The sequence below is a fragment of the Hyalella azteca genome, unplaced genomic scaffold, assembly GCF_000764305.2.
Source record: "Hyalella azteca isolate HAZT.00-mixed unplaced genomic scaffold, Hazt_2.0.2 contig4447, whole genome shotgun sequence".
Classification (NCBI taxonomy): domain Eukaryota; kingdom Metazoa; phylum Arthropoda; class Malacostraca; order Amphipoda; family Hyalellidae; genus Hyalella; species Hyalella azteca.
In genome coordinates, this window is record NW_025934661.1 from 422,512 (window position 1) to 435,707 (window position 13,196).

At 36.9% G+C, this 13,196-nt stretch overlaps 1 long non-coding RNA gene across 2 annotated transcripts in view; it reads left to right on the forward strand.

Moving 5' to 3' along the window:
* The first annotated feature begins 720 nt into the window (after positions 1-720).
* Positions 721-13,196, forward strand: part of LOC108665478 — a 41,368-nt gene continuing 28,892 nt past the window's right edge. For both annotated transcript variants that reach the window (XR_007156631.1, XR_001930449.2), the window contains exon 1: positions 721-1,003. This is a non-coding gene — a long non-coding RNA (uncharacterized LOC108665478). The remainder of the gene's footprint in view (positions 1,004-13,196) is intronic.

A 13,196-nucleotide genomic window follows, 5' to 3' on the forward strand; every position in this document is an offset into this window, starting at 1 on the left:
ACGAAATAAAAGATATCTATGGTAATCTTACAGAAGAAAATAATTTAAACATTATCTAGTATCAGGTTTCGCTCATCGCAGAACGTTCTTCTGAATAATAATTCTAGGCGATGGAACATGAGACTGCAAAAATTATAACCACGCTTCAGCTCACTTCATCCACGGAAATTGCATCCGATTTGTAGTAATCTTAGAAACGCATAACCACGATTTGGAGCTTCAACCTCCCGGCTTTCTCCGGTGGTCAAATTCTCGACAACTGTTGGAGTGATCGTCTGATGTTTAAAGTAGTTTTGGATCTGTTGCTTACATCTGCAAAAATATGTTTGAAGTTAGGACTGTGCTTGGATTGCAGATCAACGGTGCCTTCATAATTTCGGGATATCGTGGCTCCAGAGGCAGATGCTATGTCTTCATGTCATACCCCCACCTGACCTATCTGCCTATCATTGTGAGGAATGACCCATCTGCCTATCACTCTGCCTTTCAAATGCATTCATAAATGTCACTTTTGCGATCATTGTATTTTTGAAATAGAATGTGATTAATAACTGCAACGATCAATGGTCAACAAGATTGTAAGCAATTGCAACTATATATATTCAGCAACATGGTCAACATCTGCAACCATCACTGCAGGACGTTTGTAATCCACAGGACACATACCACGCAGCAGCGACGAGTTTCAGTTAGGACTCAGCAGTGACGGGGTGTGTGTGCGTCTCCGTGTTGGCTGTGCGGTGTAGTAAGCGAATAGCGCGCCCGGGCTCCTCCGTAGTCATGTCATTCGGCATTCGCTCGATGATTCCTGCCTGTGATGCCGAGAAAATAGAATGAAAGTTTGTGTGAACCAGCTCGAATTTCTTGAGCTTCTCTTCAAGGATTAAACAAATATTCCTGAAATACTTGGGCATGACGGAAGTTGGCCAGAGAAGTATTTACTGTGAACACTTGCAGTTACTGCCAAGGAAGGAAATATTCTCTCAGGCCGAACCCAACAAAGGTTTGTAGTTCTAAATTTACAATGTGTATTTATCTTCGTGGGTAATTCTTGAGCGTGTTACTATTAAGAGACCATAAATGGAAGTTTAAATCTAATTCGGTAGTGATTCACATAGTACCTGAAGTTCAAAAATTGTTACCTAGGTATAGGTATTCGTTTCAAGCTACTCTATCGCTTAACCTAACTCTTATCAAGTTATTGTATGATTTGTATCGTTAAGTGTAAAAATAATAGTTGCGACTTCTACCTGAATTCTTATCGTTTAAATGAAAATGAACCGATGATATTGACCCATTTATGAAGTATGTATGAATGGTTGTCCATTTATATATGATAGATTTGATTGTACATATATTAAACAATGCTCCCATGTGCTCCATTGCACGGTAAATAATTTACATACAACTACAAGTAGCTAGCCTATGCGATATCCGTAGCACTTGCAACACTTCAAACGCTTTAATTTTTTAGCCTTTCGCAGCATCGCAGGTGGTATGAAACAATGATGCTAAACTTTCCGTATGGATCAGCGAATTTTCGTCATGTTGACTTTCCAATTTATGATGCGTTGTTTGCTGCAGCGCCAGTTGACAGAAGAATATCCATGGATTTTGGCGTCGTTCGACCAGACGGTAAACTGTCGTTCAAACTGTGTTGTGAGGCGTGAGAGCTGTGTTGTGATGAATCTAGTTTCTACGGACCTCACGAATTCTTTTTGCCCGGAATTAGGCACAAGTTTTGGTCTAAAATTTATTGTGCACTTCTGAACAATCTCTTTCAATAAAATTAGTCAAATCTAAATATATTATACCTCATTAACGAAAATGCTGTGTTCAGTGTTCACTACATTTCCATTGATCGCGTTGCTCACTTTCAAAAAACAATTCAATACTGTGCATTATAAAATGCAATAACGTGCTGCGAGTCTCCTATAAACTCGTCTAAGAACTCCAGGCTAGCTTTTGTTCGGATGGCTTAAGATAAACAATGAGTTTCCCGCGCTTTTTCTGTTCAAAACTGGTAATGAAGCCTCGTGTTAAACTACGTCAATCACGTTGCGGTAGAAAAATGCAACCTATACAAACGGGGACTTCCGTGCAAGCTTTGTGCTCAACAGATTACGTTACATCCAGGATACCTAAGTTCAGTGCCATGATACGCTCTTTCAATGTCTTACTGAATGATATGCAAGCTACGTCCTGCACTCGCAATATGGTTAACCAGCAGATCTCGCATCAGAGAAAGTCTTCTAAATTTCAGTTACTGGCCTAAACCTACCGAACATATTCCACCCTGTTAACTACTTATTGTCGTTGTGTGACTGATTGAATGCAATTGGATAAATATTAAGATGCATTGAATTATTGAGACGATTGCTGTCAGTGGACAATCGAGATTGTTTCTTTATCAAATTTTGGTGATCACAGGGAATGTGTAGCTACCCTATATTGTAATGTTCTTTATTCATTACCACCGTATAGTGGTCACAGTGCAAAAGCAAATAAGAGCACAGAAATGGTGTCGATGTTTGATAATGCCACTGCTTTTATTTGCTAACATCTCAAGATTTAGGGCCTGCCGAAGTATTTCAGCATGACCTCCAATGTGAGGTGGAAATAAAATACGAATTATACAGCTTCGAGGACCATGCACACAATATCAAGAAGCGACAGCCAGTGATGTGAGAGTAACATTCATTGTATAGCTAATAGGAGATTGAAATAGAAAAATTATAAAGTGTGGCTGTGGCCTACATACCATGAAAACTAAATTAGAAATTTTATTGTAAGTATAAAATTTACATGGACTTTGAAATTTAACCTATGAGCGTCTATAGTGAAGTTGATGTCTGTAATTTGCATCTATTCCTGATCTGACCCTCTAGAAATATATGAAAGTTTTTGACTGATTGGTCTTTTGTTTAATCTCTGATTATATTATTTATCTACGTTTTCTAAGTATACTTTGTTGGTAACTTGAGTACTATCATGGATGCAGATCATCTTGTGGTGCAATTATCTTTCAGGTGCATTTAGTGAAGCATTAAGCATGCATATCAGGAATTCAAAACTGTGTATGATGTTGTGCCCGTAGTTAGCACGTTATCGCTGTCGAGTATTGTACATTGTACAAGCTTGCATCATTGTACGGCGTGGTGGTTCATCATGAAAGTCATGATTACCGGCTTTGAGTTGGAAAAGCGTGGGAAACTCACAAGGTTGAAGCAGCTCTCCAAAAGACCGAAGTCCTAACTAGCGTTAGCTGTATGATTCTGACTGGGTGCGAACGAAGCGCAGACAGGCAGCTTTATTGTAATGTCTTGGCCCTACATTAATAACATACATGAAATGATTGTTGTTTACCTTGCTGTTTATAAACTGAGCAAGCTAATATTTAACATTTCTCATTACCGTTTAAGGAAAAAAAATTAGGTTTAAACTCTAATTAAGTAGATTGATTATTGCAAAAGGTATGCGTGGGGTGGTTGAATCTGATGGAACTGTTTTTCGGGCATGGCCGAGAACGAGGGGCAACCGCGACTGTGCTCTTATTGTTTTAGATGAGAACGGAATAATGATGAGTTTTGACAACGCCACCCGTGGTAAAATGATAAGTATGAGATGCGTAATCGATAAGGCCAAGATTGATGCAGAATTATCGCATCGATTATCGTTGCTTGGTTAGCTTTCGCATCATGATTCATATCTATATATGAGCCATAAACGCCGGAAGGGTCGTTTCAACATTTCTATGGAAGTAGAGCAAAATCCCTTTTACATTACTCTGTGATCGCAATGCGAATAGGAAGCTTCGTTTGTTTACGTCGATAACGGCTTCGAAATGACGAAGTTGGGCGTTCAAGTGATGCTAAACTTAGAATTTAGCGCGTGAAACGAGAACAAAGCGAACAGAAAAAGCCAGTCTAAGATCGCGAGAGGGTACTGTGGATAAAAAGTTTAGTGTTGTTAATTAGGTGTAGACCGGCATCGATTTGACCTTGAGTAAGGCTTGAAACAGCACCCACGAAGTGCGCTACAAAAAAATCGGCCCACTACTTGTGTCAAATTTCGGGCCTAAAGTCGATGCGGTCCGATTACAGGCATGATTAAAGAAAATCTGAAGTTAATATTAAACAATACCTTTAAGTAATCTCATTGAAATTTTATTGAATCTGCTTGAATTGCGTACTTTTTCAAGTATCTATTCGGATGAGGGTGAATTAAGTTAGTGTCTAGAAGTTAAGTTAACATTTTTGTGGATAGCCAGTCTCGTGTCAAATAACATGATTAGTACAAAGTGACTGAAGCTGACGAAGTCAATTTCATATCGGTGCTCAGAAAACTTTTTGGTTAAATATAGTCATTGGTATGATGATTATTTTTGCTGTACTCTCCGGCTCTTTCTCAGTGATTTCGGAAGTTTAGGGAAGGCCCGCCCGCCTAGCAATGTCGGGAGTTTAGTAGGGAAGGTCTACCTAACGACAGATGATGGCATAGTTTTACGACTGCTCCTCCCCCGCTTATACTGATCGATTGGAAAGTGCGGTAAGCACTTCTCAATTTTGAGCCTTTTTTCGGTAAGCAAGAATTTTCTCGGCACCTGCGAAATTTATCTTCAATTCATATTCCTTCATTCATATATGTTTCTTAGTATGCCGTAATGAATTAAAATTAATCACATCCTTTTTTTTAATATTCGCGTATATACCGCTTGGCTGCATTAATACGAATAGAAAATTCCTCTGAAATTAATTAAGATTTAACTCAGAAGAACAGAACAGCGTCTTCGAAGAACCTACAAAATGCCTCGTGTTTCATTTTGATTCATTTCCTGTTGTTTATGCAAATGCTGGAGTAACTGAGCGCACGTCTAATGCTGTTTGAGGATCCAATTAGCAATGCTTACATCTCTTTCGTCTGTATGCAATGCGCTGGTTTCCTGGTCTAATGACGCGAAAATATTCTTTCCAATACGGAACTGGCTAATTAATTCGAAAGTAGAGCTAAAAATCAGTAATATTCATGGAAATTTCTGTATGGGAAAAAAGAACGAGAAAATATTCATTGTTTTGCTACCTCAAGCATTAAATAGTTTGTAGGTAATTTCTTGCTGCATGCTTAGGCACTGTTCTCTTGTGTGTTCGTTTGCTCAGATGGATCATGCGAATTGAAAATGTGAATTTTATATATCGTGCCGAAATTATTCTAATTGAAAATAAGCGAAGAATCAAACTAAATTTACTGTGAAGCAATAAAGTGGTGAAAAAAATTCGTTTGAGTGTTTCTTTTTTAAGCGTAACGACGAATGCGATATAAATGAATTTTTTTGCGTATAAAATGATCGCAAGACTCGTTAAAAAAGTCGCCTGATGTTTTCAAATATTGCTGATCGGGCGAGGGCAACGTGTTATTTCCGTCGATCGAAGCCAGCCTAACCAAAGGCTGCCAAAACGACACCTCTGCTGATTTGTCGTCTGTGCCTAGAAGAGTTATGATCGAAGGTTACCGCGGATTGACATATTATTGGTCCGCTATAAATTTTTTAAATTATTCTGAATTATTATTATTATTATTAAAATTTACTTGTATTCAAAATTATTATGTGTTGAATTTTTATTTGCATTATGCTGATGAAGTAAATAAAAATTTTTATTGACGTGATTATATAGAAAAAGGAATTATTTGTCAAACTTTTTGACGCACAATGATTCGACAATCCTCCAAATATTTTGTAATGTAGGTAAATTTCGAATTTTCGACTGAAATTTATCCACAGTTTTTTGTTATGCGAGTGTTTTAAAGTGTCTCTATAATTCAGTTCAAGTTGAATTTATTATACATCCCATGGAAATTTATCACTTTTAAGGCACGTTGGGTCATCGAAGCCATTCATCTTCAATCCATTTCCATTTTGGATCGTCGGAGTTGCTTTTCACTGCGGAAACTTAAACATGTATTTATTTGTTTAGTGATGATCATTCTTCCGTATATAATTTCAAGTTCATGGTATGATCGGAAATAGATAATGGGTTATTCCATTAATATCTTGTAGTTGAATCTCAAGTAAACGGATGCGGTAGAAAGGTATTTTAGATTTTATTATGAAAAGTCAAAATACGAGTATAGAGAAATGACCTTGTCCGACTATATAGAAGATCAATTGTAATAATTTTAGGTAATGAGATATACTGAAAATTAAAATATTGTGCGAAATATATTTAAAGAAATTATATAATTGGTTTTGCGTTGGAATTCATTATGAAGAATCTAGTCTATTATCTCAAATAATAGTTTTTCTGGTGATCTCTTGTCTATCTAGTGATTTGTGTTCTCTCTTCTATCTAATCTATGTTTCCTATTTTGTAATTAACATGTTATTTAGTATATATACCCATAGTATCAGCTGGTTGTTACGTGTTGCACTATACATAATGTGCGTTTACTCTGCCAGTTTACTTACAATAAATTATTAATAATTCAAATATAATGCCTGGTATAAGTTTGCAATGCACACTCTTTTTTAATTTTACTTCGTTTCATCGCGACATTTCTTTATGCCAGACATATCTTCCCTTCATTCAGTGCACTGTACATTTTGGCTACCAACATTTTCCGAGTTCGATTGTCGTGAGGCTAAAACTCCTCTCACTCTCACGAAGACTTAGATTGCGAAAGCTCAAGCTGTCTAAATTTCGACAAAATGGGGCAACCGTTTTCAAGTGATCCTTGTTTCGGATACAGCTTTCTCAGTAAACGATTTCAATTGTTTGTTCAAGAATTTCGGAAACGATTAGGAAATTACGTCGCTTTTGTCCCTTCATACCTAGCATGTTTGTATTACTTTTTATAGTGTAAACAATGAGAAGTGAGCCTGAAGAAATATCTTCTTTCGATGAAATTTTCTAGATGGAATCAAATGTAAGCCATTATAGTAAAAGGGTATCAATTGGTTTAAAGGTCACAGTTAATAAAGCACTGCAATCTGTCACAAATTTTTGTAATATCTGTTTCTGCATTAGAGTAACACGTTTTGTTTGGCCGTGAAAGATGTAAGATGTAAGAAAGATTTAAGAAAGATTTACACAAATTTACAACATTAAATTTGGATCATGCCTGTCATAGTTTTATATTCTATTAAAACACATAATCGTCTGCGTCAACAAAATAATTCTATTCATAAAATAGTGCTGAAAATATACATGAATTAGCACTTAAGTCTGCTCATCTGACGCTCTCGTGATCACAGCAGTGTGACAGTGAAACTTGACAGCATTGTGCGAATTGTACGATATAAATAATAAACTGATTACGAATCTGAATTGAATCCGTGTACGCGAGTACCTACATGAGAACTAGTTATGTTTCGTCGCTGTCACATGCAGTAAGTCAGCTAGTGGATGGCGAATGGCTTTCAAGGTCACACACAATCCCTTTGCCACGATATTTGATTGTATTGCGCACTATATAGGCGTGATTATCAAATTGTTTTGTATTGATTATACAAATCTGAAGAATTTATTATAAAAACTTAGCTTTGCTCCTGATAGAATAATCGTTTCATTCTTTTTATTCTTAATTCTTTATTCACACAGGAGTACACAACACAATATAATTTTAGAATAAAATGTAATAAGATTTACAGAAGAAATTTATCTGGTTTCAAGTGCTAGAGAAAAATCATGCACCTTCAACTTATTTTAAATACTTGCGGAAGCCTTGCCAGTTACTAAGGCCAATCCCTATCTTATAATGGAATTAAATCGCCCACTCACAATGGTAAGATTGATGGCCTATTTTGTTTGCAATTTGCCATCTATCAGGCAGTCTGTGATTTAGGCCTGTTACGGGAACCAAAAGTTTTTCAAGGAAAGTACGTCAAAATGAAAGATTTCAATGTAACCTATGTCCAGTGCTTGTATCCTTGAAGTATTAAGCACTACAAGTGTTGTAATCTAGTGCTCGTATCCTAGACGTACGAGACAGTACAAATGTTACTTGTGTTCGTGTCTTGAGCGTTTGAGGCAGTACTAATGTTGTCTGTAACTCGTATCTTAGACGTATGAAGCGCTAAAAATGGCAATATTGTTCGTGTATTGAACGTATGAGGCAGTACTAATATTAATCTGTAACTCGTATCGTAGACCTATGAGGCGCAACAATTGTTAAAACTATCTTCTGACGTCACGAACCGTGAGCATGACGGATTACAAGAAAGTCTTCTTTAATAAAGAAATTTGCAAATTTTGTACTATTAACTTATTTTCATCGTGAAAGAAACGTTGTCGCCACCGCACTTGATTCACTGCCTATCAATAGAAGCGATACAAAAAGATGCCGGAGCTTCTAAATTTCTCAAAATATTCTTAATTCATTCCGTTCAAGATATTTGGTTATCTTTTTACGAGCGGCGACTTACAGCAATTTGCACCCATGTGTCTTTTACAGTAAACTAAACAAGTTTTGTACGTACGGTATCTTTGGTACGGGCGATTTTTATGCCGTAATACGTAGGCAGCAGAAGAGCAAAGCGGTGCAATTTCTCTGGTCCTACTGAGCTGCGGGGCGCGACGTTTAGTAGGGGAGGGTATCGATTGTTCTGCAGGAGCAGAGCACCTCTGCATTACGCTCGGCCAAGCCTTGCTTTTGTTGCACAAAGAATTCTTTTATGCGCAGGTTATTATGCTGATGAATAGCTTTGAAGTTACTTGCTCATAAATGAAAATTTATTATAAAAATAATCATAGAATCATGGTAGGGTTAATAGTTGTGAAAATTTAAAGCATTCATGGTGCTTTTTCAGAATCTTGTACAGCTGTAGGCCTTATATTTACCGAAAAATTATCTTGCAAACGAATCCATGTGCTCTGAAATTTATACGAAAATAGCTCATCACAGCATGTAAAAATTATTCGATTATGAATAGACGATTGAAACGTTTGAGCACGTTAAAATAAACATAGGTAATGAGAAGACTCATTTTGAAAGATGATCTTTCTTCCACGATTAGCAGTAGCGTACTGAATAGTATTTTTTCTTGAGCTTTAGAATGAAAAGTATTTGATATAATTTAAATCGATCAGCGTTGTGTTAAGGTTCTATGATAAATTTCATCTCTAATTTTGTATGACAGAAGGGTCCAATTATAATTTAGAATCCCCATTTACACAAATATAATTATGCTTTTAAATTTTAGGCTAGCATAATTCTGTGGCGTGGCTGTGTTGTTTAATCTTTTATCAACTCTCTGAACTGCTACTCCGCTTCCGTGCATTAGCAACTCGCTAGAAGATGTAAAGTGGATTCTTCTGTGGTTCCATTTATTTTAGAACGGTTCTATATTTGAACTCAAGATTTTTACTGTGTAGTTTCAACTTTGGTCTCAAAGAGGTAAGTCCATTCTCAAACAGTGAGTCCATTCTCGAACTCCATTCTCTTTCTAAGAGTCCATTCTCAAACACTGATCTGATGAATATCTAGGTTATGGTCTTTAACACATTTGTCAATTGATCTCAATATCGTTTTCAGATTTAATACCATGACCCACGATTGTTTTTTACATTTGTTAACGACTCTAACTATTCTGGATTACAGTCTACATTGTTGGAGAAATTAGCTGCTCCAGAGCTCCAACGGCTATTGGACAAAAATCAACTTAACTAAAGCTTGGTAATCCTAATAAACATACAAGCTCCCGGAAATTACCACAATGCACCTTTGCTGTAGATAACTCATGAACACTTGCGGACTGAAAGAATTGAGAGCTGGAAAACTAAAGATCTGGCTGTAGCTAATGGTTTGGCCCACATCAGATCACTGCTAAGTCCCGAGTCCTGTCACACAAGCCTAACTTGTTCTGCTACCCTCTCGAAACTTTAGTGACGCTGTTGTCGAGGTGTCGCCCCTTAACTTACAGGGCAAAGCAGGGCACGACATCAGGCTGCAGCTGCTGGATCTGAACTTCAGCTGCTGTTCATGGCTGATGGCTGCGACTTTTATTTCCTTGACTGAAATTGCTCAGTAATCGAGAGTTACGTGTATTTTCTCATGTCTAACTAAAATGACACAAGAAAATGTGAGGAATGGAAAATAATTTACGAATTAATATTTTCGTTTCAGTCTTGCCGGCCCATGTTTCATTGTCTTTTGCGGAGGAAACTTTCAATCGTGTTTCAGCCTGTTTGACACGCAAAGATTTTTTTATAAAACGTCAGAAACGATCGTTGTAAAATTGAATAGATTCACCAGCCAATTTATTTTTCGAAAACATAAATGGTTACTCAAATTACTCGTATGAGATTTTCTAATGGATTTTGAACAGGCGTTCGCTTGTCTAAATTGTCAAAAATTGTGCTGCAACAAATGTCGTCCACTTTACATCAAATTATCGATCAAGTTCAAACTTCACAGAAGAGGAAAGAGCTTAACTGTTTTTGGTAGTAATTTAAATTGGATAATATAATTCTAGTGACAGTTAGTTCCTATGAATAGTTTAATAGTTGTCCCACGTTAAATTTATTTACTCACTGAATGGATGTATTTATTTACTCACTGGATTTACACACTACGCCACACTAACCATAAACTGAAATGCCCGATCAGAATGTGAAGAGTTGGACTCACTGTCACGGATTTCCCAGTAAATCCAGCCGGATTGAGGTGGTTTCAAACTCATCGATTCCTAAGGAGAAAAATGAGGCAGTGACTTGGCTAGGACTCGTCGTCGTGCTCCGGCTCCAGTGGCGCCATTACGACGCCGGTCTACGATTGCTCTGGCCAGAATAGCTCTCGCAGTCTTCTGCTCATGGAATGACGACACTCGACGTTGGAGATTTTTGCCATGAAACATAAATATCTTTCTAGCTAGAGAGTAATTTGATTGCTTGCTTGCCCATGATAATATTTGTTTCTTGTGTGCTGGAGAGAAATGGTAGGTAGGATAGAATTGACTGCATTCGGATGGCTTCTAGGAATGAACCCGATATTCTGCCTCTGACGTCATAGAGTTGACTTCTTCCCTTGGAACCTGAATTACTTGCCTGCTGATGGAATGCGTCCTCGGCTACTTGAGCATCGAACACTTCTATGCTGGAAGCCGGAATTGTTGACTTGCATCCTCAAGCTTTGAGACCAGAAATCTAGTGTTGCTTCTTTGCTTTTCGTCATGTTACCATTCATTTGAGGTGTTTGTATCTGCATCCAATCAGTCGAATGTTCCATTGTTGGAAGCATTGATGTAAATATTTCTTTTCGTGTTGTGTTATCTCCAATTTCGTGGTGCAACGTCGAGAAATTCAGATCATATAGGTGCATAAAAATTATTAAGAATTACTGAAATGATTGTTCAGGGTTTGATTGGAGTTTCGGTTCAAAATTTATTTTTTTTTGTATTCTCTATAAAATAGATTTAAAAAGGTATTGATTACACATTTATTTAAGGAATATTGTTTTCAAATGCGCCCTTGACTAATAACTTGAAAATATTGTTCATCTATTTCATTTAAAAATTATTTGCAGCGGCTCACAAAAGGGTAGAATTTCATTTTACCCACTAAATGAATATTCCAAATACTGGAAGCATGAAGTCCTCTCCTCCAGTAAAGTTCACGTGAAGAATATCTGGGAAAATTTAATCGTGTAAGTTTCATATGATTAATGAATTGCTCGCGCGCTCTTTTGACAGTTTCTTATTCCAGTGTTGTGATGTTTCGACTTATTTGGTCCAAATTATTGGAACGTGTTCTAATGAGGAATATGTCGTATACGCTGCTTCCACGTAAATCTTCTTACCTTGCGGCCAGGACGTGACGATATTTTTGCGACACCAAATATGCAGAACTGACCGCGTTCATAGCCACTACGATGTTCCTTCAGCGGAGCACTCCATGGATTTTCGATGACCTCAATCTGGGAACTTTGAGTGGACTGTACGTGAGGTGTTACAGTACTTGTCTGTACTTTCTGAAAAAATATTTATGGTAGAAATGAGCAGACAATATTATTTCCACTAAACACAACAAAAATATAAACTATAGAAGATATAAATTTTCTAGAAACATTATTATCCGAGCGAGTTTCCTCATTTGTAGATCGTAACTTCCAGGCTTTCCTACTTTTTCATTTAGATTACATCAGGTATTGCATTCGTAATATGACTTTAAGATGAAGTAAAGTGTGTTATATAGCAATATATTCTAATAAATAGATTTTTAAAAGAGAGCATGAGGCAGTCATTAGCTGAATTATATAAAAAAATAATGTATTGTCGATGAGAATAATGATAGGCTGATGAAATTCTTGCGATAACTGCTAGGCCTACTTTTGTAATTAACGTCTGTAGCACCTCTCGTTAAGCTCCGATGAAGAATGATAGCTTTCTGTTCATTGGTACGTATTAGTTTTATTTGCCTTATATCTGAGAAAGAATCAACATGAAAACAAGGACAAGTACGATAAGTACGTTATTAGTTGCTTGGTTTACTGCAAAGGAAATTAAATAATTTTTCGGCTTTTTCAATCATCGGCTTTTTATTTTCAGCAAATGAAAAATTAATAGTTTAACAAGATAATTACTTGGAGTAGTTTTAACAACACCTTATGATATTTATCAATAACGTAATCGGTATACATGTCTCGCCAAAATTTAGTGATAAGTAATCGATTTTCACGGCGAGTAGGCTACACGCTACGCTTCCTTTATTCAGGAATCTTTAGATGCAGTCCTTCTTGGTCATGACTTGCAAGATGTTCACTGTTCAGTCACGGATACGATGGCTCGCTAATCAATACCGCACTGTCACGTTATGCGGATCTATAGCTCGTCTGGCAAGTAAAATTTAATTATTCATCCGTGCCCACATATTTCGCTCCACCTGCATGGTGTGGTCATGGGTTTGCTTCTCAAGTTCGCGTATTGAAGGAATGACTATTTGTTCATTTTTTTTTTGTTTATTTCAATACATATGCCCTCATATGTCGTATTGCGAACGAATTTTTTATCGCCCTAATCGAAACCTTCATGAGCTATATGTTTTAGTTCTTTTTTGTTCATTTTAAGTTTGAGACCGTAATTTTGTCAGAGTTTTTTCCCCATAGTTTAAGAAGTTAGCCCATTCATTATGCGCTGACGCGTTGCCACTAGAGGCTACTCTAGTGAGCGTTCGGTCATCATATAGGGAGTTTCCTACGTGGCAAAA